This window comes from Lissotriton vulgaris, chromosome 6, assembly GCF_964263255.1.
Source record: "Lissotriton vulgaris chromosome 6, aLisVul1.2, whole genome shotgun sequence".
NCBI lineage: Eukaryota > Metazoa > Chordata > Amphibia > Caudata > Salamandridae > Lissotriton > Lissotriton vulgaris.
In genome coordinates this window covers 989,767,559-989,792,551 of record NC_141694.1, presented here as the reverse complement: position 1 = coordinate 989,792,551, position 24,993 = coordinate 989,767,559, and positions in this window count along the sequence as shown.

The window sequence follows — 24,993 nt, the reverse complement described above, 5'->3', positions numbered from 1 at the left end:
AAGTTATAAAATGAACATGGAATGAATGATGAGTAGGTAAAATAAACTGGAGATAAACTAATATAAACAACAATAAACTAGTGAACTAGTATAAGTAAGCTAACAGTGTATCCATAAGAATAACAACAATAAACTATCAATTGCAGGAATTATATTCCCTCAGATAAGAAATTCAGGAAAGTCAAATAATGTGAGGAGAAGAAGATCCTGAGGAATCCATATGAACCGTAGCGTGAGAGTTGATAAAACTTTGCAGACAAATCGGATCCACATATGATGTTGTTTTATTATTATACATAATTTTAAATAGATATGGGTGGTACAAACCATATCTGGCCCCCATGGAGCGGAGAGCAGGTCTCATATTGAGGAAAGCTTTACGTCTGTCTTCTGTAGCCCTGGAATAGTCCTGTGCAAAGAACAATGTGGAGCCAGACCAAGAAATTTGCTGGATGGCTTTAGCGGCTGACAGTACCAGTACCTTCAATAAGTCAGTATATTCAAGAAAGTATAAGATGGCTCCTCTCTGGCGTTGTGTAGAAGAGGTGTTAGAAGATACTCGGCCTAGCCTGCGAGCGCGTTGTATATTCAACAAGTTGCCCTCTGGTAAGTGAAGGATCTTAGGAAGGAAGGTCTTAAAGAAGCCAATAGGGTCTGCACCTTTCGTCCACTCCTCCAGCTTCTAAATACGTACGTTGTTTCTTCTATTGCAGTTTTCAAGGTCTTCAACCTGCTTTTGGAGTGATGATACCTGGGACTGCAAGGATTTAACAATCTTGGTGGTGTCAGTGAGGGAGGAAACACGTTGTTCAACAACCGTGAGTATAGTGTCAAGTTGTGACCAGTTGTCTGAAAGAATTTGAAGTTTGGAGTTGGTTTCTTTGACAAAGGGCCTGAGAGCTCCAATCTCCTGTAATAGGAATTCCATTGATACTGGAGAAGATGATTTGGGCGGTGACAGAGGATCTTTTATCAGGCGTTTAACATTAGACTTTCCCGGCAATGCTATCGCAAGATCCATTGTTGCGCTATTACTGTCTGACATAAGCAGACCTGAGTCTTCTAGTTTAGAAAACTCTGAGAAAAGTTTTGAGTTTTTGACAAAAGAATGCTTCGACTTAGAAGTATTGCAGAAAGTTCCTTCCGTCCTGCCCATTACACATCAGATAAGTAGGGTGAAGAAACCGAGTAACCAGACCAAGAGTCAGTAAATTGTGAGAAGCATCATTTGAAATAAAGTTATGCAGCCAGCGAAACTATTATATTAACTTGCGCTCCACAGATAATTTAAAATCATTTGAAATCCAGGGCAGTAATGGCATCAACTGTGACAAAAGCAGGCAAATTTCAGAATGCTAATGTTCTCTGACCTAAAAAAACATAGCGGTACTTATGGTGGAATGACATTATGTAGAGGGTTAAGCTGGTGGTAAATGTTGGAAGTAAGTACACACCATAATAAGGCTCAGGAACCCAGTATTCTGTATGCACTAAGTCCACAAAATGGCGGTCGCACTAAAATCTCCTCAAGATGCATGGAGTAGAACACTAAGAAAATAGTGCTTTCCCGCAATTGTATTTGTCAGAAACAGTTTGTAAATAAGTTATGCACTTCGCGGGTGGAGGAAAACAAGCAGAGAAAGCATAACTGCCGCTCGTGAAGGAAGGCATATATCCGGGGGCGCGGTGAAAATCAACAAAATGGCAGCCGCGACTGAGCTTCCTTGCAACTGGGCATTTACCTGCTGAACTGTGCTAGAATTAGGGTGAGAACATTTTCAGGCGGGGTCTTTTCAAGGTGAGCGGCTCTTCAGGCTTACATTTTGCAGAACAGCTTTGCGTTAGGTGGTTTTCAGATGCGATTCGCCGAACCGGCTGCGGGAGCCTCACCGAGATGCCGCCATACTCGCTGGGAGCCTAGCCACGCCCCCAAAACATATTGACTTGATCAGTAGTATCCACACATAACACGCAGGACAACTCCATACCACCTTTTTAAAGGCTCCATCCTCCATTACGTATAAAAGTTTTTTAAGTCCATGAGGTCAGGTTCTTTTGAATTCACTACCCGAAGCCACCCTGACTAAGTGCGGGCGGAAAATCCGTTCCGCTTGCGGATTTTGCGGATTTTCTGTAAATTCGCAATCCGCGAACGCTCGCGAATTTACCGAAAATCCGCAAATTCGCACGCAGCGGATTTTTTTTTCTTGGTGATACAATTTTGCGGCGTGCGGCGTTCACTTACCGTCATTCAGCGTTTGCCGAGTTGTTTTTCTCGATATTTTGCAAGTGCTGTGCCATTTTGGATCTTGCTGCGAGATCCCGCGGGAGTTTGGCGACTGCGATTACGTCATCGCGCCCGCCACCTTGCACAGCGAGAGTCTGTCAACGCGAGTACGCCGTGATCACGTATCGCGGGAGTTCGCAATTGCGAACTCGTACATGCGGCGGGCAGCAACAATCTCGCACTCGCGAAAATACAAAATTTGCAATTCTGCACAAGAAATCCACCAGCAAGCAGCATAAAGCTTCTGAAAATGATGATTTTTATCAGAATAACTCCTCAGGTTGATATTTGCCTGCACTTTATTTTGCAAGGAGTCCATTTTTGGGGGGGGGGAGGAAGGAAGTGCCCCACAGTCTCCAACTTCCTGTTCCTGTCCAGCAGGCTCCTCCCAGTGCTTTCTTCATGTGCTGGTCACTTTCATTCGGATTCTTCACCTGGAAGGATTACTTTTTGTGGATGCTGCTGGATATTTGGATTTGAGGCCTTTTTGATTTTCTTTGGATCACTTTTGGATTAGAAATTTCACAAGTAAGTTTGTTTGGGGCATTACAGTTGCTGCAACTAAAATTTTGGAATTTTCGATTTTTGGGCTGTTGTTGGGGCCTTTTGCCCAGGGGTACTCACTGGGAAAATCAACAAAATGGCAGCCGCGACTGAGCTTCCTTGCAACTGGGCATTTACCTGCTGAACTGTGCTAGAATTAGGGTGAGAAAATTTTCAGGCGGGGTCTTTTCAAGGTGAGCGGCTCTTCAGGCTTACATTTTGCAGAACAGCTTTGCGTTAGGTGGTTTTCAGATGCGATTCGCCGAACCGGCTGCGGGAGCCTCACCGAGATGCCGCCATACTCGCTGGGAGCCTAGCCACGCCCCCAAAACATATTGACTTGATCAGTAGTATCCACACATAACACGCAGGACAACTCCATACCACCTTTTTAAAGGCTCCATCCTCCATTACGTATAAAAGTTTTTTAAGTCCATGAGGTCAGGTTCTTTTGAATTCACTACCCGAAGCCACCCTGACTAAGTGCGGGCGGAAAATCCGTTCTGCTTGCGGATTTTGCGGATTTTGCTGATTTTCGGTAAATTCGCAATCCGCGAACGCTCGCGAATTTACCGAAAATCCGCAAATTCGCACGCAGCGGATTTTTTTTTCTTGGTGATACAATTTTGCGGCGTGCGGCGTTCACTTACCGTCATTCAGCGTTTGCCGAGTTGTTTTTCTCGATATTTTGCAAGTGCTGTGCCATTTTGGATCTTGCTGCGAGATCCCGCGGGAGTTTGGCGACTGCGATTACGTCATCGCGCCCGCCACCTTGCACAGCGAGAGTCTGTCAACGCGAGTACGCCGTGATCACGTATCGCGGGAGTTCGCAATTGCGAACTCGTACATGCGGCGGGCAGCAACAATCTCGCACTCGCGAAAATACAAAATTTGCAATTCTGCACAAGAAATCCACCAGCAAGCAGCATAAAGCTTCTGAAAATGATGATTTTTATCAGAATAACTCCTCAGGTTGATATTTGCCTGCACTTTTTTTTGCAAGGAGTCCATTTTTGGGGGGGGGGAGGAAGGAAGTGCCCCACAGTCTCCAACTTCCTGTTCCTGTCCAGCAGGCTCCTCCCAGTGCTTTCTTCATGTGCTGGTCACTTTCATTCGGATTCTTCACCTGGAAGGATTACTTTTTGTGGATGCTGCTGGATATTTGGATTTGAGGCCTTTTTGACTTTCTTTGGATCACTTTTGGATTAGAAATTTCACAAGTAAGTTTGTTTGGGGCATTACAGTTGCTGCAACTAAAATTTTGGAATTTTCGATTTTTGGGCTGTTGTTGGGGCCTTTTGCCCAGGGGTACTCAGTGGTGGGTGGGCTGAGTCTTTCTGTGGGGTGTCTTGAATTTAAACATCATGGAGGGCCTGGATGGCTTGGGATTGTGCTGATTTTTCTGTGATTTTCATTTTTTTGGGCTGTTGTTGTGGCCTTTTCACCAGGGGTAGTGAGTGGTGCATGGGCCTAGTCTTTCTGTGGGGTGTCTTGAATTTAAACATCATGGAGGGCATGGATGGCATGGGATTGTGCTGATTATTCTGTGTTTTTCAATTTTTTGGGGTGTTCATGGGGACAGGCCATGTGGGTGGGGGACATTTTGAGTGCTGCTACAGGCAGGCCCTGGCCATGTGCTGGGAGGCATGGGGCCATTTTGAATGCAGGCAGTGTTCTTAGGTCTGCAACCATTTTGCCTAGCTTTCAACCTTTATGCCCTGGGGTAGTGAGTGTTGCATGGGCCTAGTCTTTCTGTGGGGTGTCTTGAATTTAAACATCATGGAGGGCCTGGATGGCTTTGGATTGTGCTGATTTTTTTGTGATTTTCGTTTTTTTGGGCTGTTGTTGTGGCCTTTTCACCAGGGGTAGTGAGTGGTGCATGGGCCTAGTCTTTCTGTGGGGTGTCTTCAATTTAAACATCATGGAGGGCAAGGATGGCATGGGATTGTGCTGCTTTTTCTGTGTTTTTCCATTTTTTGGGGTGTTGATGGGGACAGGCCATGTGGGTGGGGGCCATTTTGAGTGCTGCTACAGGCAGGCCCTGGCCATGTGCTCGGAGGCAGGGGGCCATTTTGAATGCAGGCAGTGTTCTTAGGTCTGCAACCATTTTGCCTAGCTTTCAACCTTTATGCCCAGGGGTAGTGAGTGTTGCATGGGCCTAGTCTTTCTGTGGGGTGTCTTGAATTTAAACATCATGGAGGGCCTGGATGGCTTGGGATTGTGCTGATTTTTCTGTGATTTTCGTTTTTTTGGGCTATTGTTGTGGCCTTTTCACCAGGGGTAGTGAGTGGTGCATGGGCCTAGTCTTTCTGTGGGGTGTCTTGAATTTAAACATCATGGAGGGCCTGGATGCATGGGATTGTGCTGATTTTTCTGTGTTTTTCGATTTTTTTGGGGTGTATAACTGAACTGATGTTCCTCTGTCTTCCATTGCTTTTAGGTGCACAAGACTCAAGAGAACCACCAGTTCCAGGAAGAAGTCCTGCAGCGGTGTGTGTGTGCAGCATAACGTCACGCGACGTCACGTCTGGCCACAGACAACTCTGCAACTCGTGCAACTGCGGCCTGCTGTTCTGACCTGCTCTGAAGAAGATGTCCCCAAGAAAAGTTCCCCGTAGCTCCTCTAGCAAGAAAGTTGCCAGTAAGGAGCAGAAGAAGCAAGTTACCGGAAGAGCACTGATGATGTGACAGGGAACATGGCGGCGGCAGGCTAACGGCTGCTGTGAGGCTCCGTTCCTAAGCCCTACAGAGCTCTTCGGCAGGTCTCGTATCCTGTATTTTGATGGCAGACTGCGGTTTTGCTTCATGGTGAGATATGGAGTTTGTTCTTGACTAATGATACATTCCGCAATTGTTGAGTTTTCTTTTCCTTTCTCGGTTAGCGGTCGTGGTTTGTAAAACCGCCGAGCAAGGGTTGCAGAGAAGCTGGTGGCGCTAGGACCCACTCCATTGGAATGAGAGGGGAGGACCGAGAGCGAGAATTCGAGCGGAGGTACGCGGAGGAGCCTAGAACGGGGCAGTTGCATCGGGTGAAGAGACACGAAGAGAATTGGAAGCTGGGGGAGACAGGACACGGCAAGGCACACGGCAGCAATTACACGCAAGTAGAGCAATATACTGGAGTTCGGGTAAGCTGCTACAATGCATGGCTGCGCTCGAGAGCAGCCTTCTGGTATCGGGCAGCAGCAGTATTTACACGCCGTGTCCCTACTGTAGTTATAGTGTCTCCTGCTTGTGGTGATCTGGCTGGGTGCATGGAGGCAGATAAAGCAGCGCCTAAGTTTCAGTTCCAGTGCGATTTCCCTGACTCACAGGTTGCATTCAGTGGTGAATTTACAGTTGGCTCTCCTATACTACCCGAGCTGTCTGAGTTGCCCTCTAAAGAGACTGTTTCAGCCAGTAGTAGTAGCGAAAAAAGAAGTGCGGCTAGGAATCGCTATCAGCTACGCTCAAAGCATGAACTAAAGAAGAAGGGGGTTCTAAACACAGCTGATCTGTGCGAGGGTGGAAGTAGCGGTCCGGTTCCCATTTCACCCTGTAAGCAAAGTAAGAGAGGGGGGGCACGAAGGGGGAAGACTAAAGGTTCAAAACAGACCCAAACTGCGAAAGGGACTCCTTCACTTAAAAGCTATTTTAAAATTATGGAGCAAGCAGTGTCATCTGGAGCGAACAACACTGAGGCAAACATCGAGACTAATATTACAGAGGAAGGAGAGATAAGTGAGATAAATAACCAGCGTGGGCTCGTGAAGTCCGTAGGAAATCTCACTGAGAGTACGAGCACGACCACAGCTTCCCCTCTTTTAGCTATTTTTCCTCTGAGTAACAAATACACAACCTTGGACTTAGCTAATTCTCTAGAGGTACCCGAGGCAGCTGAAAGTGAGGGTCCAGTACAACCTCCCCCGAACTATACCGATATACATCAAATACCTCAGAATACAGCACCCCAATCTTCTCTGGCAGTCCCTCATATAGTGCATACATCGGGTCTGGAAAATGATGGTCTCTTCTCACCCTTAAATGAGGAGGCTGGGGGCCGCGGAGGAAGTGTTGAGACAGAGAGAAGCTTGGGCTCTTTACTTCACTCACTAAGAGGTGATTTGTTGGAAAGATTTGAGATTTCTGAAAAGAATCAGAAAGGACTGCATGACAGATTCGACCTTTTGGAGGCCAAAATTGAGGGTATTAGTGTTAGAACAAGTACTCTAGAGGGGAAAGTATCAGTACTTGCAGAGTCCTCAAAAAATAACTCTAAAGATATAGCTGCCTTAAAAACTCAGAATCGGACTCTAACAATGGATCTGGGGAGGTTAGAAACTCAACAACGACGTAATAATTTGAGGATCTTAAAAATTCCAGAAGGGGCAGAAGTGGAAGATATCAAGGGATTTGTTTGCAGATTATTGCGGGAAGATATTCTTAAAGACAGACCGGACATCAACCTGGAAGCTGAGATTCAGCGGGTTCATAGAGATCCATTTAAGTTACATCCAGATCGAAAGGCGCCTAGGAAGATCTTGGTATACTTTCAGACTTATAGCATAAAAGAGTTGATTCTCACTAGGTGTTTATCTCGTACCTCCTTACATTTTCGTGCTAATCCCTACCACATCAGATCGGATATAGGAAGCAAAACTGCTCAAAGACAATGGGAATTAGGCTCTAGGATGCCAGACTTACGTTCATACGGTGCACAGGTCCAAATGAAATTCCCAGCGCTCCTCAAAATTATGTGGAATAATAAAATGTATACTTGCCATTTTCCTGAGGAAGCTGATGCAGTTTTGACTAGGATGAAAGAATCGGAAGAACAGGAGGAATAGAGTGTATCTAGGTGTCCATTGGGGTATCCATTATACCTCCTATTATTTGCCCAACTTCAAGTGAGTTTAAAATAGATGAGAGTGAGAGTAAAAAAAAAAAAAAAAAAAAAAAAAAAAAAAAAACATAACATGCTGTGGGGTGACTGATAAAGGTTTTGTGGAAAAAAAAAAAGAATAATAATCACGAAAAATAATTAGTGTGGTGTGGTGAGGGGAGACTCAGTAAAGTAGGTAGACAAAAAAAAAAATATATATATATAAGGGGGGAAAACTCCAGGTAAATAAATAAATAAAAACAGGTATAGACGGGGATATAGAGACCGACATTTCTTAATGGGGAGGGCATCAGTGGTTCGGGGCCTCTTAGGGCGTATTTTCGCCAATCAGGAGGGAAGGGTTCCCCGGGGGGTGGGGGGGTAGGTTCACAAGGGTTAGGGGAAAAAAGCAGTTAAAAAAGTCCTCATGTGCCTTAAAATATTATTATTTTTTTAAATTCAATTGTCAATATATATGCTCGGGACAGGCCACAACTCATAGTTTAAAATTCCGATATGTCTCAAGTTAGGCATACTAAAATCATTTCCTGGAATTTGAACGGTTTAGGAAATCGTAAGAAACAATTAAATGTTCTCCATTTCCTGGAGAGTAAAGGGGCTTCCTTGATTTTCCTACAAGAGACCCATTTGGAAGCAGATGAATGTAGGAAAATTTTTACTAAGAGCAAATGGGTTCAAGATGTTTTTTGTTCTAAACAATTAGGTAACACGAGAGGGGTGGCAATAATAATTTGTGCAAATAAAGGAATTGTTATGCATGACTGGGCCACAGATCAAACAGGCAGGTGGTTAGTCGCAGTTGTTTCAATTTGTGCAGTTAAATTTCTATGTGGGGTTTACTATGGCCCAAATGATGATAAGCCATGTTTTTTACAGAAATTAGAAAAACATATGTTGCAATATACTATACCTATTGTATTAGGAGGTGACTTCAATTTGTTATTAGATCCCGCAGTAGACCTCACCTCTAATCTTTGTTAGCCTTGAAAAATATCATGAAGGAGCATCTGCTATGTGATGTGTGGAGAGCTAAGCATGGTACCCGTAGTGAGTTTTCTTTTTATAGTAAAAAATATCATCAATTCTCTAGGATAGATTTCTTTCTGGTTAATAGATCACTGCTTGCAGATATTAAATCCATTTCTTATATTCCAATCGGGCTGTCTGACCACTCAGTAGTCGAGTTAAATATTAATTTCCAAAAGAACTTTTCAGAATATAGGTGGACTTTGGATAGGACCATTTTGTTAAAGGAAGAGTATAAGATAAAAGTCAAGGAGAATATACTAGAGTTCTTTTTGCTTAACCACAATACCGCCCCAGATAACATAATATGGGACGCATTTAAATCTGTATTAAGAGGTATATATGGTTCCCAAATGGCTCTGACTAGAAAGCTAAAAAAAGAAATGGATACCAATGATCTTAGAGCGATTAAACTAAAAGAACAGCAACTTCTTTCCGCCATCCCCAATGATCAATCTGGTACATCAAGATTGGAAAAAGAACTTTCTGAGTTACAAATAAAGTTCAGGTTAAGAAATGAAAAAATACTTAGAGATAAATGGGAAATAAGCAAACTAAGAAATTTTGAATATGGGGAAAAATGTGGGTCATTGCTAGCTTGGAAAGCCAGGTCGGAGAGGACCAGGAATAATATCAAAATCTTAAAACAAAGAAGAACGGGTCTTGTTCTGTCTGAAGATGGCGAGATTAAGGAGGAAGCTAGATCCTTCTACGAAGAACTCTATTCAGAAAATATTAATAACTCAACTGATGAACTAGAAAAATTGGCGATCCTGGGACACTTACCACAACTACGCAATGAAGATATAGCCTTCCTGGTAAAGGAAATAACTGAGGGGGAGATTAGATTGCAAGTGAAAAAGATGGCAAGGAATAAAGCAGCAGGCCCAGACGGTCTGCCAATAAAGATCTATAAGGACAACATAGATGAAATCTTGGGCCCACTACAGACATTATTTAACAATATTTTTATTCAGGGAAAACAAATTCCGCCCTCTTGGTCAGATGCTACAATCTCATTAATTGCAAAACCGAATAAAGACCCGGAAATAATAGGGTCATACCGACCCATTTCACTTTTGAACTCTGACCTAAAAATTTACTCGGGCATATTAGCAAGCAGATTGGCTAAGGTTATAAAGACTATTATTCATCCTGATCAGCGAGGATTTATTCCTGGTCGACAACTGAACAAACTCACATTTCAAGTGATTGGCGCGATAGACTATGCAATCCAGAAGGAAAAGCCACTTGCGATTGTGGCAATAGACGCTGCCAAAGCTTTCGACCAAGTGAACTGGCCGTATCTATGGAGAGTGATGAAGAAATTTGGCTTTCCTGAGATTTATATAAAAGGCATTGAAACGTTATATAGGGGCCCGAGAGCTAAGATTTTGGTGAATGGGGGCTTGTCAGAGTGGTTGAATGTCTGCAGAGGGACGAGACAGGGATGTCCCCTGTCTCCATTATTGTTTGATATATATATCGAGCCCTTTGTTTGTGTTTTAAGGCAAGATCCCATAATCTCTTCATTTAGTATTGGAGAACTATCTATTAGGACTGCACTATATGCAGATGATCTTCTCCTTTATACCTCTAATCCACTAGTAGCAATCCCAAGACTATTTAGTCTAGCTGAGGATTTTGGTACTGTTTCCGGTTATTCCATTAATCGGGATAAAACTGAGGTCATGTGTTGGAACATCCCAGTTCCCATTCCAGAAGCTAAACCAAAGATGAGATATCTGGGTATTTACTTAACCCAGAAATTGGAGGAAATTTCTAATACTAGTTGGGAAGAGGTAATAAAGGAGATTAAAAGACTTTTGTCTAGGTGGAATGCACTTCCTTTCAATATTTATGGTAGAGTCAATTTAGTTAAAATGATTATCCTACCTAAGGTGACGTTTTTGTTCAATTCCATTCCTTTAATATTTAACAAAAAAGATATTACTAATCTGCAAAGCAGGATGGGATCTTTTATTTGGGCAACTAAAACTCCAAGGATAGCCTGGAAGAAGTTGAGGAGAGGATTGAAAGTAGGTGGATTATCTCTTCCGGACTTATTATTTTATTGTTATGCCTTTCAACTTAAAAATGTTAGGTTATTAGCCAATAAATTGGACTCAACTTCCAACAGTTTGCTGTTTCAGGCAATGCTGCAAGATCTACCATATGATGCAGACTTTTTTTTGTTTAAATTTGGTGATAAAAAGTTCTTCAAAAAGGTTAGACTAAAGCTTTTGAAGGCTGCTCTATATTATTGGACACAGAGCTGCAAGTTATTGCATATTCCCTACTACCATTCATACGCCCCGATCTGGGATTCTCCCGGCACCCCTGAATGTTTAACTGACCAATTGGCCCTTCCCCTGAAGAGAGCTGGTCTTTTCAGATGGGGAGATTTTTGCGATGAATCAAGAGGTTTAGATTGGGACTTTTTGGTTGGTATAACCGGCGGCACTCTCACGAGATTTAAATTTTATCAACTTTCTGCCTGGTGGGGAACCCAATATTGGGGTACTGATGACGAAAATCTTTTTTTGAGATTCATTAGTAGCTGTAGTGGTAAGAAAGGAGAGACCGCCCAATGCTACAAAACTTTATTAGATCACAAAGATAATCTGGAGTTGGAAATTACCAGGCTATGGGGTCTTAGTATGGTTCCGATTACTGATAACTTTGAAAATTTGGAGAAACTCTGGACAGACTCCTTCTTGATATCTCAGAAAGCAATCAAACCGTCCAATTTAAGAAGAAATCATTTATACACAATGTATAGAGTATATTGGACTCCAGCTAAGCTTTCCAAGTTGTCAGTAACTCTGTATCTTTGTCCCAGATGTAACTCACAAGATGCAAATGATATCCATATGTTTTTAGATTGCCCTAATATAAGCAACTATTGGGGGCAAGTGTGTAAGTTTCTGGAGGAGGTACTATTCTTTCCAATTATATGTACCCCCAGATTGGTATTTTTTGGTATAACTCCGAATTATGTTGTCAATAATTACATATCACAATTTATTTTTTATGTAATAGTGATCGCTAGAAGAGAGATTTGTAAAGCTTGGAAGTCGGCGCTCTCTCCGACGTTTGCAGACTGTCTCAAAAACATCATGGGGGTGAGTAAATTAGATACTTTATGTGGGGGTGAAAAGTCTGCTAAATTATGGTCGATGCTAAAAACCTGGAGCGAAAAATAATCCTAATAGTCCAATGATTATGCCAGAGGTCTTGTGGTCCTGTCCTTCCTACGCAGCAAGCACCAGTACGAGAGGAAGTTGGACGGGTAACAACCCTACCTCTGGGCAATCTTCAAAGGCTATCTACAACCACAAGGGCCGTAACAGAAGGTTGTGTCAGTGGCTTGAAGAGCGCTAATTCAGAGTATCAATTTACTGGTGGCATGTATGAGGACACAAAAAAAAAAAAAAAAAAAAAAAAAAAAAAAAGAAGAAGCAAGTTACCAAGGAGACTGGTGTGCCACCCGCCACATTTTTTGGGAGTAAAAAAAAAAGTACGCCTGCAGCAGCAGCGGGATCTGCTGGGGACCAAGCTGGGAGCAGCACCCCCGCTCCATTGGGCTCATTGCCACCACCACCACCACGCCAACTTAAGTCCAAGCCCTTGAGTGCTGCAGAGGCACTTAGTCTAGTTGTTCAATCACCATCGACCAGTGATGTTGGCTCATCGCAAGAAAGTAGCAGCAATGTCCCTCAATCAACACAGGTTGTTATAACTCATCTGACGAGTGTTGAACAACCACAGCCGCAACAACAACCACATGTGCAAGTACAAGCCCAAGTACATGTGGAAGGAGAGGCAGCGCAAGGAGATGCGCAAGCAGAGGTGCATGGAGGGTCATAAGTGTCCACAATAGTTGTTCCTCCCGAAGTAGGGGCACATCAGGAAATCGACAATCAAGCCGAGGTATCATTTGAGGAAGCCACTCCTCCTGATGATCATTCATTGTCTTCCACATCCCTAGCAAGGAAAAGATCAAGGGTGGTGTCTACATCTTCTTCAAGCCCACCTCCTTCTGATGATACGGATCACAATTGGGAACCAGCACCACTGCCGTCTGAGAGTGAGGCACACCATGATCTGACATAGGTACTTAAGCGTAAAAGGAAGGTCGTCCAAAGTCTCATAATTATGGAGTGTGCTGAGGCTCAACAAGAAGTGGCGGATACTGCTGCTGATGAAGGCTCTCACGATGATGACCCAGTCATCATAAAGGTCACTGCAGCCCCAGCGGGCATGCAGCAAACAGACATTTTGACCCTAGCCCGAGAAGCTGCTGAGCGTGATGATGATGTCGACGAGGAGGCAATGGAAACACAACAATCATTGGAGTTAACTAGTACACCAACACGTACCGCTTCCATATTTCTTCCTCGCCAGAAGGGACCTCCATCCACCTCGACCTCAATTAGTGGTGGTGAAAGTTCACAACGTACTAAAGTTCGGCAATCCACATCCTCCACTTCATCTGGCATTAGCAGCATGACCCCCACCACCAGTATCGCCGCCTCCTCCGGCCCCCACAGACAATTCAAGTCCCCAGCTTGGGACTTCTTTAGTGTTTGCCCAAAAAGGGACACTTCGCCATTTGTAGCATTTGTAAGGTTGCAGTTAGTCGTGGTTAATTTGGTACCAACTATGGTACCGGAGGCCAGAGAGGTCATCTTAAGAGACAGCACGCTGTCCAATGGTTTGCGCACCTACAGGCGATCAAGGAAGCCAGAATTGCACGTCAAGAAAACGTTGATGTTTCATCTGATGATGACGAGGAGGAAGAAGACGTGTCAAACACTTCACTTACACCCAGTACCCCTGTCAGCAGCACACCCCATGTGAGCCACACTAAGAGTGTGGGAGAGAGTGAGACACCAATGCGAAAAAGTTCATCAGCGAGCGTAACTGGGTCGAAGAAATCATCATCATCCCGTAAATGCTTGGTCCAGGGCAACATTAGAAACATGTTGTTTACAGAAGCGCCATATGAACGCAACCACACACTGACGCGCCTGTATAACACTAAGCTGGCTAAAATGCTAGCTCTGGACCTTCTCCCTTTTTCTTTTGTAGAAGGGGTTGGTTTTCTAGAATTAGTGGCAGCGCTCTGCCCTAAATGGAAGGTTCCTAGCCGGTTCTATTTTGCCAGAGTTGCGGTTCCAGCACTACATGAAGATGTGCTGGAGGTGATTGGGGCAGCTTTGCAGAAGAGTGCTGTTCACACTATACATCTGACAACAGACATGTGGACCAGTGGCGCAGGCGCTGATTACATGTGCATCACTGCACACTGGGTCTCTTTTTCAGGGGTTAAAGCAGAGCTAAACGCAGGTGTTGACCCGGACCAAGTTTTTGAAGCTGCTCGGAAACATGCAACACTAGCCATGTTTGGCTTGGAGAAACATCACACAGCACAAAACATTTTGGATGAGTTTAACACAAAGGTCTTTCACTGGCTGTCCCCCCAAAAACGCCAGATTGTTTATGTTTCCACGGATAATAGCGCCAATGTAGTTAAGGCCATGGAGCTGGGTGACTATTTCAGAGTGCGTGTTTGGCGCACTGTATAAACCTGGTTGTTAAAAAATTATTGAGTGATGAAGACAGTCCAGCGTTTGAGGTAGTGGCCACCTGCCGAAAAATGTGCAACCATTTCAGCCATTCTTTTAAGGCCCGGAAGCATCTGAGGAGCCTGCTACATGAACGTCGAATGCCAGTGAAAGCACTCATCCAGGAGGTGGCAACACGTTGGAAATCAACCTTCTACATGCTTGAGCGTCTGTATGAGCAGTATACGGTACTCGATCAATATTTCTTAAAACAGGGTACAGCTCAGAAGGACCTGAGTATGGATGCGGCGCAATGAGACCTAGTTAAAAGCCTGACAGACATGCTTCGTCCTTTTGAGGTCTTCACTCGTTCAGTCAGCAAGGAGGACTGTAATTTGGGAAAAGCTATCCCATTGTTGTACATGTTGGAGCACCAACTGAAGGCGGTGTCTTCTGTGTTTCAAAAAGATGAAAAAAACCAAGACCCTTTTGTTTTGGCGGAGAAATTATTAGAGCGCCTACAAGGTGATGAACGTCTTAAAATGATCCACTCAGAACAGCATTACATTTGTGCTACTATTCTGGATCCACGCTACAAAAAGGCGCTGGCAGGCCGAGCATTCTTTCCTTTTGCTGATGAAGATGTTACAAAGTACAAACGTTGGCTAGCCTTGTCAGCCAAGAGGTTTGAAAGAGAACGGCAGCTCATTGAAGGAAAAGGCAGTACATCAGCATCAGCATCAGCAGGCCATCCCCAGTCAAAACAATCCACTTCTGCACCTGTGGCTGTGGCACAAGTGACCTCTCAGCCGTTAAAGACACCGGCAACCGGATTATCTGCACCAGACACAACAGTAACATTGGATGCTGAAGAGGATTGGCTAACTCGGCTTGGGTTTGGTTCTCAAAAGGTCACAGCAAAAGCTAAGCAAAGTGGAGGAACCTTGGAGGACCTTGAGTCGATGGTGCAGGACTATCTGAATGACTCAACAGAGGCCTATGTTAATGCTGACCCATTGGCGTATTGGCATGGGAAAAAAGAATTGTGGCCACAGCTCTCCAACCTGGCTTTAAACTACTTGTCTTGCCCACTCCCAAGTGTGTCTTCTGAACGTGTTTTCAGTGCTGCTGGTGGCATTGTAACTCCCAAACGGAGCCGCCTCTCGCCTAAAAATGTGGAGAGGTTAACAATGATCAAGATGAATCAGCACCTCATACCACCAGATTAAAAGTACGAGAAAGCACGCCGGATGAAGACGAGGTGGACAGCAATGTAGATAAGGGAATTTCTTCTCTGTTAGGTGACACTGAGCTCACCCTGCCTGAATTCGCAGAGTATGATGACGAAGCCTTATTCTTATTCACTGACACCGAGCCCTGAAAATGAGACAATGAATCAATAACTTTCTTTTTTGTCCTTATTCACTTTTATTCCTGTGTGTCTGTCTTTCTTTGTTGTGCACAGTTAATATAATTCAAACTTTAATCACCTAATCACCAAAACAAGCCCATCAGCAGAACTGTCTTCACTTGTTTGCTTATTGATTTGAAGGTGCCGCAGTCTGCATTCCTCAGGTTCACAAGTTCAGAAGAACATGCTCCTCTATCCTCCTCCTCCAGACTCCTATTTCCCTCAAAGCAGAGGGCTGGATTACGCCCAATGAAGAAAGACTCAGCACTTGTGGGGGTGTTCTACTTCTTTGCGGGTGAGTTGACGGCTCTGGGGCCATTGCTGGGAAGCTCTAATACCGGATAAAAGTGGTTTGGACCAAATCGGAGGCAGAATTTTTTTTGTGTTTTTGCTGACTTGCTTGCCTTTGAGGTGCTCTTTGGGGGGGTTCCGGGTGTTTGTGGGTGAGTTTTGGGGTCTGGGAGCACTGCTGGGACAGTCTAATCTTGATTGCATTTGCTTTTCAGGAAATCCGTGGTGGAAAACGGGAATTATGACCTAGCTGCACAGCGCGTTTGGACCGAAGGCCGAGAAATATTGTAAGTATGAGATTTTCCTTTTTGGCTGTTTGGGGGTGTTGTGCTTTTTGGCGGGTCTTGGGGCATTCCTGGGAAGGTCTAATACCGGATAGAAGTGGTTGGGACAAAATCCATGCTGATTTTTTGTGTGCTATTTCTGACATTTTGCTCAATGTAGCGTTTTCGGGGGCCTGTTTGGGGGTCTTCCTGGTGTTTGTGGGTGGGTTTCGGGGTCTGGGAGCACTGCTGGCTATGGATACTTTAGTTTGCAAGAGGTTTGAAGCAAATCCATGGTGGCAGAGGAGAGTTAGGGCCTAGCTGCAGAGCGCGCGCGGAGTGATTTTGGAAATTGGCAATAAAATGACTAAGTCCCCATTTTTGTACTTTCGCTTTTTGGCTGTTTGGGGGTCTTCTTCTAGTTTTCTCCTGGGTTGACGGCTCTGGGGCCATTGCTGGGAAGCTCTAATACCGGATAAAAGTGGTTTGGACCAAATCGGAGGCTGAATTTTTTTGTGTGTTTTTGTTGACTTGCTTGCCTTTGAGGTGCTCTTTGGGGGGGTTCCGTGTGTTTGTGGGTGAGTTTTGGGGTCTGGGAGCACTGCTGGGACAGTCTAATCTTGATTGCATTTGCTTTTCAGGAAATCCGTGGTGGAAAACGGGAGTTATGACCTAGCTGCACAGCGCGTTTGGGCCGAAGGCCGAGAAATATTGTAAATGTGAGATTTTCCTTTTTGGCTGTTTGGGGGTGTTGTGCTTTTTGGCGGGTGGGTTGGCGGTTCTTGGGGCATTCCTGGGAAGGTCTAATACCGGATAGAAGTGGTTGGGACAAAATCCATGCAGAATTTTTTTTTTGCTATTTCTGACATTTTGCTCAATGTAGCGTTTTCGGGGGCCTGTTTGGTGGGCTTCTTGGTGTTTGTGGGTGGGTTTTGGGGTCTGGGAGCACTGCTGGCTATGGATACTTTAGTTTGCAAGAGGTTTGAAGCAAATCCATAATGGCAGAGGGGAGTTAGGGCCTGGCTGCAGAGCGCGCGCGGAGTGATTTTGGAAATTGGCAATAAAATGACTAAGTCCCCATTTTTGTACTTTTGCTTTTTGGCTGTTTGGGGGTCTTCTTCTAGTTTTCTCCTGGGTTGATGGCTCTGGGGTCATTGCTGGGAAGCTCTAATACCGGATAAAAATGGTTTGGACCAAATCGGAGGCAGATTTTTTTTGTGTTTTTGCTGACTTGCTTGCCTTTGAGGTGCTCTTTGGGGGGGTTCCGGGTGTTTGTGGGTGAGTTTTGGGGTCTGGGAGCACTGCTGGGACAGTCTAATCTTGATTGCATTTGCTTTTCAGGAAATCCGTGGTGGAAAACGGGAGTTATGACCTAGCTGCACAGCGCGTTTGGGCCGAAGGCCGAGAAATATTGTATGAGATTTTCCTTTTTGGCTGTTTGGGGGTGTTGTGCTTTTTGGCGGGTGGGTTGGCGGGTCTTGGGGCATTCCTGGGAAGGTCTAATACCGGATAGAAGTGGTTGGGACAAAATCCATGCAGAATTATTTTTGCTATTTCTGACATTTTGCTCAATGTAGCATTTTCGGGGGCCTGTTTGGGGGGCTTCCTGGTGTTTGTGGGTGGGTTTAGGGGTCTGGGAGCACTGCTGGCTATGCATACTTTAGTTTGCAAGAGGTTTGAAGCAAATCCATGGTGGCAGAGGGGAGTTAGGGCCTAGCTGCAGAGCGCACGCGGAGTGATTTTGGAAATTGGCAAGAAAATGACGAAGTCCCCATTTTTGTACTTTTGCTTTTTGGCTGTTTCGGGGTCTTCTACTAGTTTTCTCCTGGGTTGACGGCTCTGGGGCCATTGCTGGGAAGCTCTAATACCGGATAAAAGTGGTTTGGACCAAATCGGAGGCGGAATTTTTTGTGTGTTTTTGCTGACTTGCTTGCCTTTGAGGTGCTCTTTGGGGGGGTTCCGGGTGTTTGTGGGTGAGTTTTGGGGTCTGGGAGCACTGCTGGGACAGTCTAATCTTGATTGCATTTGCTTTCAGGAAATCCGTGGTGGAAAACGGGAGTTATTACCTAGCTGCACAGCGCGTTTGGGCCGAAGGCCAAGAAATATTGTAAGTATGAGATTTTCCTTTTTGGCTGTTTGGGGGTGTTGTGCTTTTTGGCGGGTGGGTTGGTGGGTCTTGGGGCATTCCTGGGAAGGTCTAATACCGGATAGAAGTGGTTGGGACAAAATCCTTGCAGAATTTTTTTTGCTATTGCTGACATTTTGCTCAATGTAGCGTTTTCGGGGGCCTGTTTGGGGGGCTTCCTGGTGTTTGTGGGTGGGTTTCGGGTTCTGGGAGCACTGCTGGCTATGGATACTTTAGTTTGCAAGAGGTTTGAAGCAAATCCACGGTGGCGGAGGGGAGTTAGGGCCTAGCTGCAGAGCGCGCGCGGAGTGATTTTGGAAATTGGCAATAAATTGTCCCCATTTTTGTACTTTTGCTTTTTGGCTGTTTGGGGGTCTTCTTCTAGTTTTCTCCTGGGTTGACGGCTCTGGGGCCATTGCTGGGAAGCTCTAATACCGGATAAAAGTGGTTTGGACCAAATAGGAGGCGGAATTTTTTGTGTGTTTTTGCTGACTTGCTTGCCTTTGAGGTGCTCTTTGGGGGGGTTCCGGGTGTTTGTGGGTGAGTTTTGGGGTCTGGGAGCACTGCTGGGACAGTCTAATCTTGATTGCATTTGCTTTTCAGGAAATCCGTGGTGGAAAACGGGAGTTATGACCTAGATGCACAGCGCGTTTGGGCCGAAGGCCGAGAAATATTGTAAGTAGGAGATTTTCCTTTTTGGCTGTTTGGGGGTGTTGTGCTTTTTGGCGGGTGGGTTGGCGGGTCTTGGGGCATTCCTGGGAAGGTCTAATACTGGATAGAAGTGGTTGGGACAAAATCCATACACAATTCTTTTTTGCTATTTCTGACATTTTGCTCAATGATTGGGGGTCTTCTACATTTTTGCGACTGGCTTTAGTAAGGGTCTGGGTGGGAGCACTGCTGGGAAGGTCTAATTTTGTTCTAAAACACAGTTTACAGTACACCTAGCTTGAGGGGAAAGATCCGCTAAATTAATTTGCCCATACCTATTTATCCTTCAAAAGGTGACTCAGACAGAGTACGCACTTTCAAAAATATTGTCCTGTCTATTAGGAAAATCAAAGTGTGACTTTTTGCACTGCACAGCGTACATACCTTAATTTATTTATCAGTGGTGTTGTAATATATCACTTCCTGTTTTTCGTTCAATAATTACAGGCCGGGTTTCAGTCTGTGCAATGGGGAAAAAAGGATGGAGTCAGGCTTCACATTAGCGAGCCGCAATTCAGCATCCGCCAGGCAGGCAGTGGACAGGGTGTCTTCTGGTCACCAACATTGATGGACGAAGCGTCAGCTGGAATGGAGGAGTGCCTCTAATAAGAGGAATTGTTTGCTGCATGCAACTTACTTACCAAATTCAACAGGACAACTACAACAACATACAGATACAGTATCCATTGTTTTCTTCTATGAGTGTGACTGCATTTCTTGGATCTCTCTCTGCTTCTAAATTGATCCCTACAGCCATTCTATAGGTTTTACTTCGGCTATTTTTAAAACCTAATTTAATGTAAGAAGTGTTTCTCTGAGTGCAGAGATAGGCAAGTGAAAACGCTGCAGCCCTTTACTGTCGCATTCTAGTACTACTTACTTTTCAGTAACAATGCATGCAGTAGTGCATGCACTTCCTTTATGTCACTTAAAAGATTTATGGTTAGCTTTGTACCCAAAGATTTCTTTATCTTCAATTATTGTTTGTCCATGCTGTGCTTTTTTTTTTCTCTCAACAAAACCTACCCAAAAAGAAACCCCCATTCCCATCCATTTTCCAAACCCTAACCCTCTTCCCCCGGGCTGTGTGGTTTTGCTTGATGTGTGACTAAATGACATCAATAATTCCACACACTTGCTGGGGAGGATAAGGTCATAGCAACAGGCTGGTGAAGGAATCCGAGGTTATATTCTAGACTTACTCAGCTTCAGTACTATTTCTTGTAGTAGTAGCCAATGTCAAAGAAATCCAACACAAGTACAAGTTATACTTTCAATACTTTACCATTTGTTAGGCTACATTGTGGCACTGTTCTAGTGTACTGTCTCCTGCTATATTCTCTATCGTACCGTTGTAATGCTACAGTAAGGACAAACCAGGTTTAATTTTCTTTTTTTTCCATAGGCATGCAACTGCCACTGTGTCACACCACTAGTACCACCGCAATGAGGAGGACATTTCATCCGCCCAGGATTGCCAACCTTAATCGCCATTTCCCGTGGAGCCAGCCCTGGGCCTAGCCCTACTTTCAAACACAAATTACAGGTAAGATAAGCGTTTGGTTGGAGGTAGTATAATGGAGTATTAGGAGAGACGAGAGATTGACGGTAGTACTACTAAAGTCCTAGGACTATTCAGGAAAACAAACTTACTGTTAAACCCCCACCCACCAGACTCAAAAGCAGTAAAAAACAGGTATGGTCAGATAAAGTTTCAAAAAGTATATTTTTGTAGCCCTAACAAAATAATCCCCCGCAAGACCCTCCCTAACCCCAACGATTGTCCTTCAAAAGTCCCAAAAACAACCCAACTCCCAATTCCCACCCCCCAAAAGTCTCTAAAAAAGGGGCAAGGGACACTACGGCAGGGTGCTGTTGACTTTAGCGGCCAGGGCATCATACTCCTTGCGGAGGGTGGCATGGTCGAAGCGGAGGCCCTCCACCAAGTTCTTATAGGTTAGGACCTCCTGCTCCAGGTAGGACACTCTGAGGCATAAGCGGCGCTGGCGTGCCTTGCAAATCCTGTGGGGGGCAGCTGCTGTCTTTGCTGCTCGGCGGTGGCAGTTGGCTTTGGTAGCCCGGCTCCGTACCGCTGGAGCACTGCGCTGGCTGGCAGCCCGTGGGGGCACGGAGGAGGATGCAGCTGTCCCAGTGGATGTTGTTGTTGTACCGGTAGACTGCGTGTCCTCCTCCTCCAGGGCCACCAGCCGCCGATATTCGGCAACAGTGGCATCCAGCCTCCGTTGCCGGGCCATTCAAGCCTGCTCCCTCCTTGATGGTCTGTTTGATTTGGAAGGAGCAACTTTATGAAGAAAGAAAGACATAGTCTGTAACCAATGCTCCTTAAGATTAACACAAAATGATTGAGCAGAAAGTTGTGTCACAGTACAAGTAGCAAATTGAAAGCACAGTACATAACTATTGAGGACAGTATCTATGTAACCTCCGACTTCTTCATCCTTGCTCTAACATTAGTGGGAGTTTAAGGAACAAATTCTACGAGCACTATGGACTTCCATTACAGTCGACTATGACAGTACACCAGTCTTATTCTTCTTCTTCTCTCTTGTTTAGGAAAATTGGTACGTTATCTTATGCAAGCCGGCATAATGCCAGCGCAGTGAACTTGCACCCGAGAAAAACAGACGCACACCATGATGAGTGAGACAGACATGCGTTACTGTACCGGTCCAGTACATGCAGGTGGTGAAGCTCTTACTTTTCTATTACGGATGGCACTGAGAATACTCTGTTAAAAGGGCTACTGCTTAATTAATTTAGCTTTCACCCTACAGTGCAATGAGTACTAGAAAAGGAAAATGAAGAAGCTAAATAATCTGATTATCTATCACTTCACATGGGATGTATTTGATGACATATGGGATGACTTTAGGTGCTTTGCTTATTATTGAGTGAACAGTGATACACCTACACATGAATGACGTACTACTACTAAACTAAAGTTATTAAGAGAGGTACGGAGTGTCCATCGTAATAACCGGATATATGCTGTGCTTGCAGTTGCAATACAAACTACTGCTACTATTCATGGTAGTATTTGGACAAAATTACAACTTCTTTTCCTTGCCTTTCCTACACTGGAACGGACGTGCGGGTGCGGTGTTACATGCTCTTCAAAGTAACACTTAGTTCATCCAGTGACCGTCTACTCTCTCTAGATACACATATGCTATCTAAGAGTCAGATAGTACCATGATCCAGGCATCCATCCATTCAAAGTATATGCACACATACAGTTTCTGTTTCACCCACCCAGGCTATTCTCCTTCCACCCATCCTTGCTTCATCATTCACCCAGCCATGCACCATACCATATTCTTTCCTTCCCAGCCACCTCGGGGACCAAGCAAACACATATCATTCTTCTTTGCCAGTCATCATTACATTTCTCGTCCTTCCACACTTACTTACACCCTTCTTTCGCTTTTCGTTCATGCCATCCATCAAGTTCATCTCAGATCTGATTGGGATTCTTCTCGCCAAAAACTTCACAGCTAAGTCGAAGTACATTTAGAGGAGGCTACTACCTGGTTGATTTATAATACACCCGTGCAGAAAGCACACTCTGCAGTCTTCAATCTCAATAAGTAAGGAATATATAGCTTACCTCTGCCCGTCACCACTGTGTTAACCCTCACAGGCATGTCCGGCACTTGCACCGCCTCCTCCCCAGAGTTGTTCCCCTCGTCCAATACCACCACCTCTGCGCTGGCCCCACATCCAGATGTTTCACCTACAAAGTACATTTAAGAATGTTAGAATACACCACTCACTACTATATAATATTTGGTCTAGGAGGAAGAATGAAATGTGAAAAAAACAGAATACAATGTAATAATTTGTGACTGTCTACTCTAAAGTAAAAATGTCCCTTTTTCCAGGGAAGGCTGTTGTCTTGCTGCACTTTTTGGCACAACTGATGAATGCTTGCTTTTTATTTTTAACACGCACCACTTTTTCTCCTAACAGACAGAAGCTTGACTTCTAAGAACACGAGCAGGATCAAGTTCAAACCAGGTGAGAGCTCGGCTCGACCACAAGAAATGTGTCCAATTAATCGTCAGCACTAAGCACTTTTCCATTTTCAGTTAAACGTTTAGTTTTATGACAAATTTGATTTTAATAAATGTGTTTACTTTTAATAAAGCTTTTAAACTTAAATAGACTCTGTGGTTTTTGGTCCTCCAGGCTAGAGTGGATGAGCTAAAGATTTTGGAATTTTTTAAAGCATGAGTCCGTGCCCCTGACATCATTGGGGATCAATTATCGGTGACTTTGGGAGCTAAATGACTCTGCCACACTATCTTGTCAGTAAGGAGATTGGGGGTTCAACTACAAAGTCTGTTATCACTGAGGTATGTGGAAAGTCTAACAGCACCTATTATAATTGATAAGCTAAGCAATGCATTATTTAGTGTCCATAGTTCTGTTTGTGCAGATTTGTCCCTGCAACAGTAGTAGAATGGATTGTCCTACTATCCAAACCAAAAGTAAAGTAGTATCTTATTCTTTCTTGGTGGTCATTCACCTTTTTATTGTTGGCAATTGTCAAACCATAAACATTTAGAAGACCTGAAAAGACATTATGGACAATCCCAGAGGACTGCACTCAGTGAATAGAGCTATTGCTGACTAGAATGGGAGTCCAATGGAATTGCCAAATGTGCAATCTTAGTTAGCTACACAGACAGACTAATAAGAATAATCTAATAATACCACAGGGAGTCATAGTCGAGGCAGGATAAGAATTTAGATCCAGTCTACAAGAAGATCAAAGACGATTTAGAAAAAATCGAATGAGGAACGCTTGAAAAAAATAAGTACTCTATATTAAAATTAAAACTTACTGGGGCCAGCAAAGGAGCCCTCGCCTGCCCGATCCTGGCCTGCATTCTGAACAGCACCCTCCTCCTCCTCCTGTGTCCTCTTGCCCCTGGGGGGAGCTGATGTACAACATGAAAGAAAGAAAGACCAGAAAACATGGATGATATTTGTCAACCAAATCAAACATTTCAAAAGAACAATAACAAAATATTTTGGCGAAATAGCAAATAGACAACTATTCCACGTGATATATTGACCGATCTCATGTGGTCTACTACGTTATTAGTATTGCTTGATTTGCGGGCCGTCAAATTGGAAAGTTCTTATGTAACTCACTAAACAAAGTAATAAAAAGGTTTGCCTAGGATTGGGAGGCAGCAGTCCGCAGCACGCGAAGTGACAGACAAAGTCCATCGTGATTGCAGATCAGCGACAACACTAAAGTTTCCTACTACATTAACCAGTCATTAAAATACTCAAACTATCAATCCACCACCACTATTTCTTCTTATCGCCATGTGTACAAAGGAAGGACTGGACTTGAGTCTGTAGGGGCTGATTTAGAAGCCCCTTGCGGCTCTTTTGCTCCATTGTTGCGTGACTTTTGTGACGCAGCGGCAGAACAAAAGAGGAGCAATGGTGCGGCTTATATTAACAACGTGACGCATATGGGAGATGCATCACGTTGTAAAGCCCTGCGCCCTCAGGGGGCGTTCCGGCACAAGGGAGGGCGTTCCTGCGCAGGAACGCATCCTAAAAGTGGCTGAGGGAAATCTACAAGATTTCAATCAGTCACTTTAAGGACAATGATACGTGAATCAAACCCTGCTTGAAGCAGACGTACGGCTTGACGCAGCATTGGGGAGATAGGGCACCCCAGAGCATTGATGGAGCTGCGCCATCGTTGCGACGCAACTCCAGCAATGCGCCGCCTTTACGGCACAGATGCGTAACGCTTTGTGATGTTTTGGGCCCATGGTGCGCCGCATTGTAAATACGGCGCACCATGGGTGATGGTGGCGTGGCGCACAATTACTGG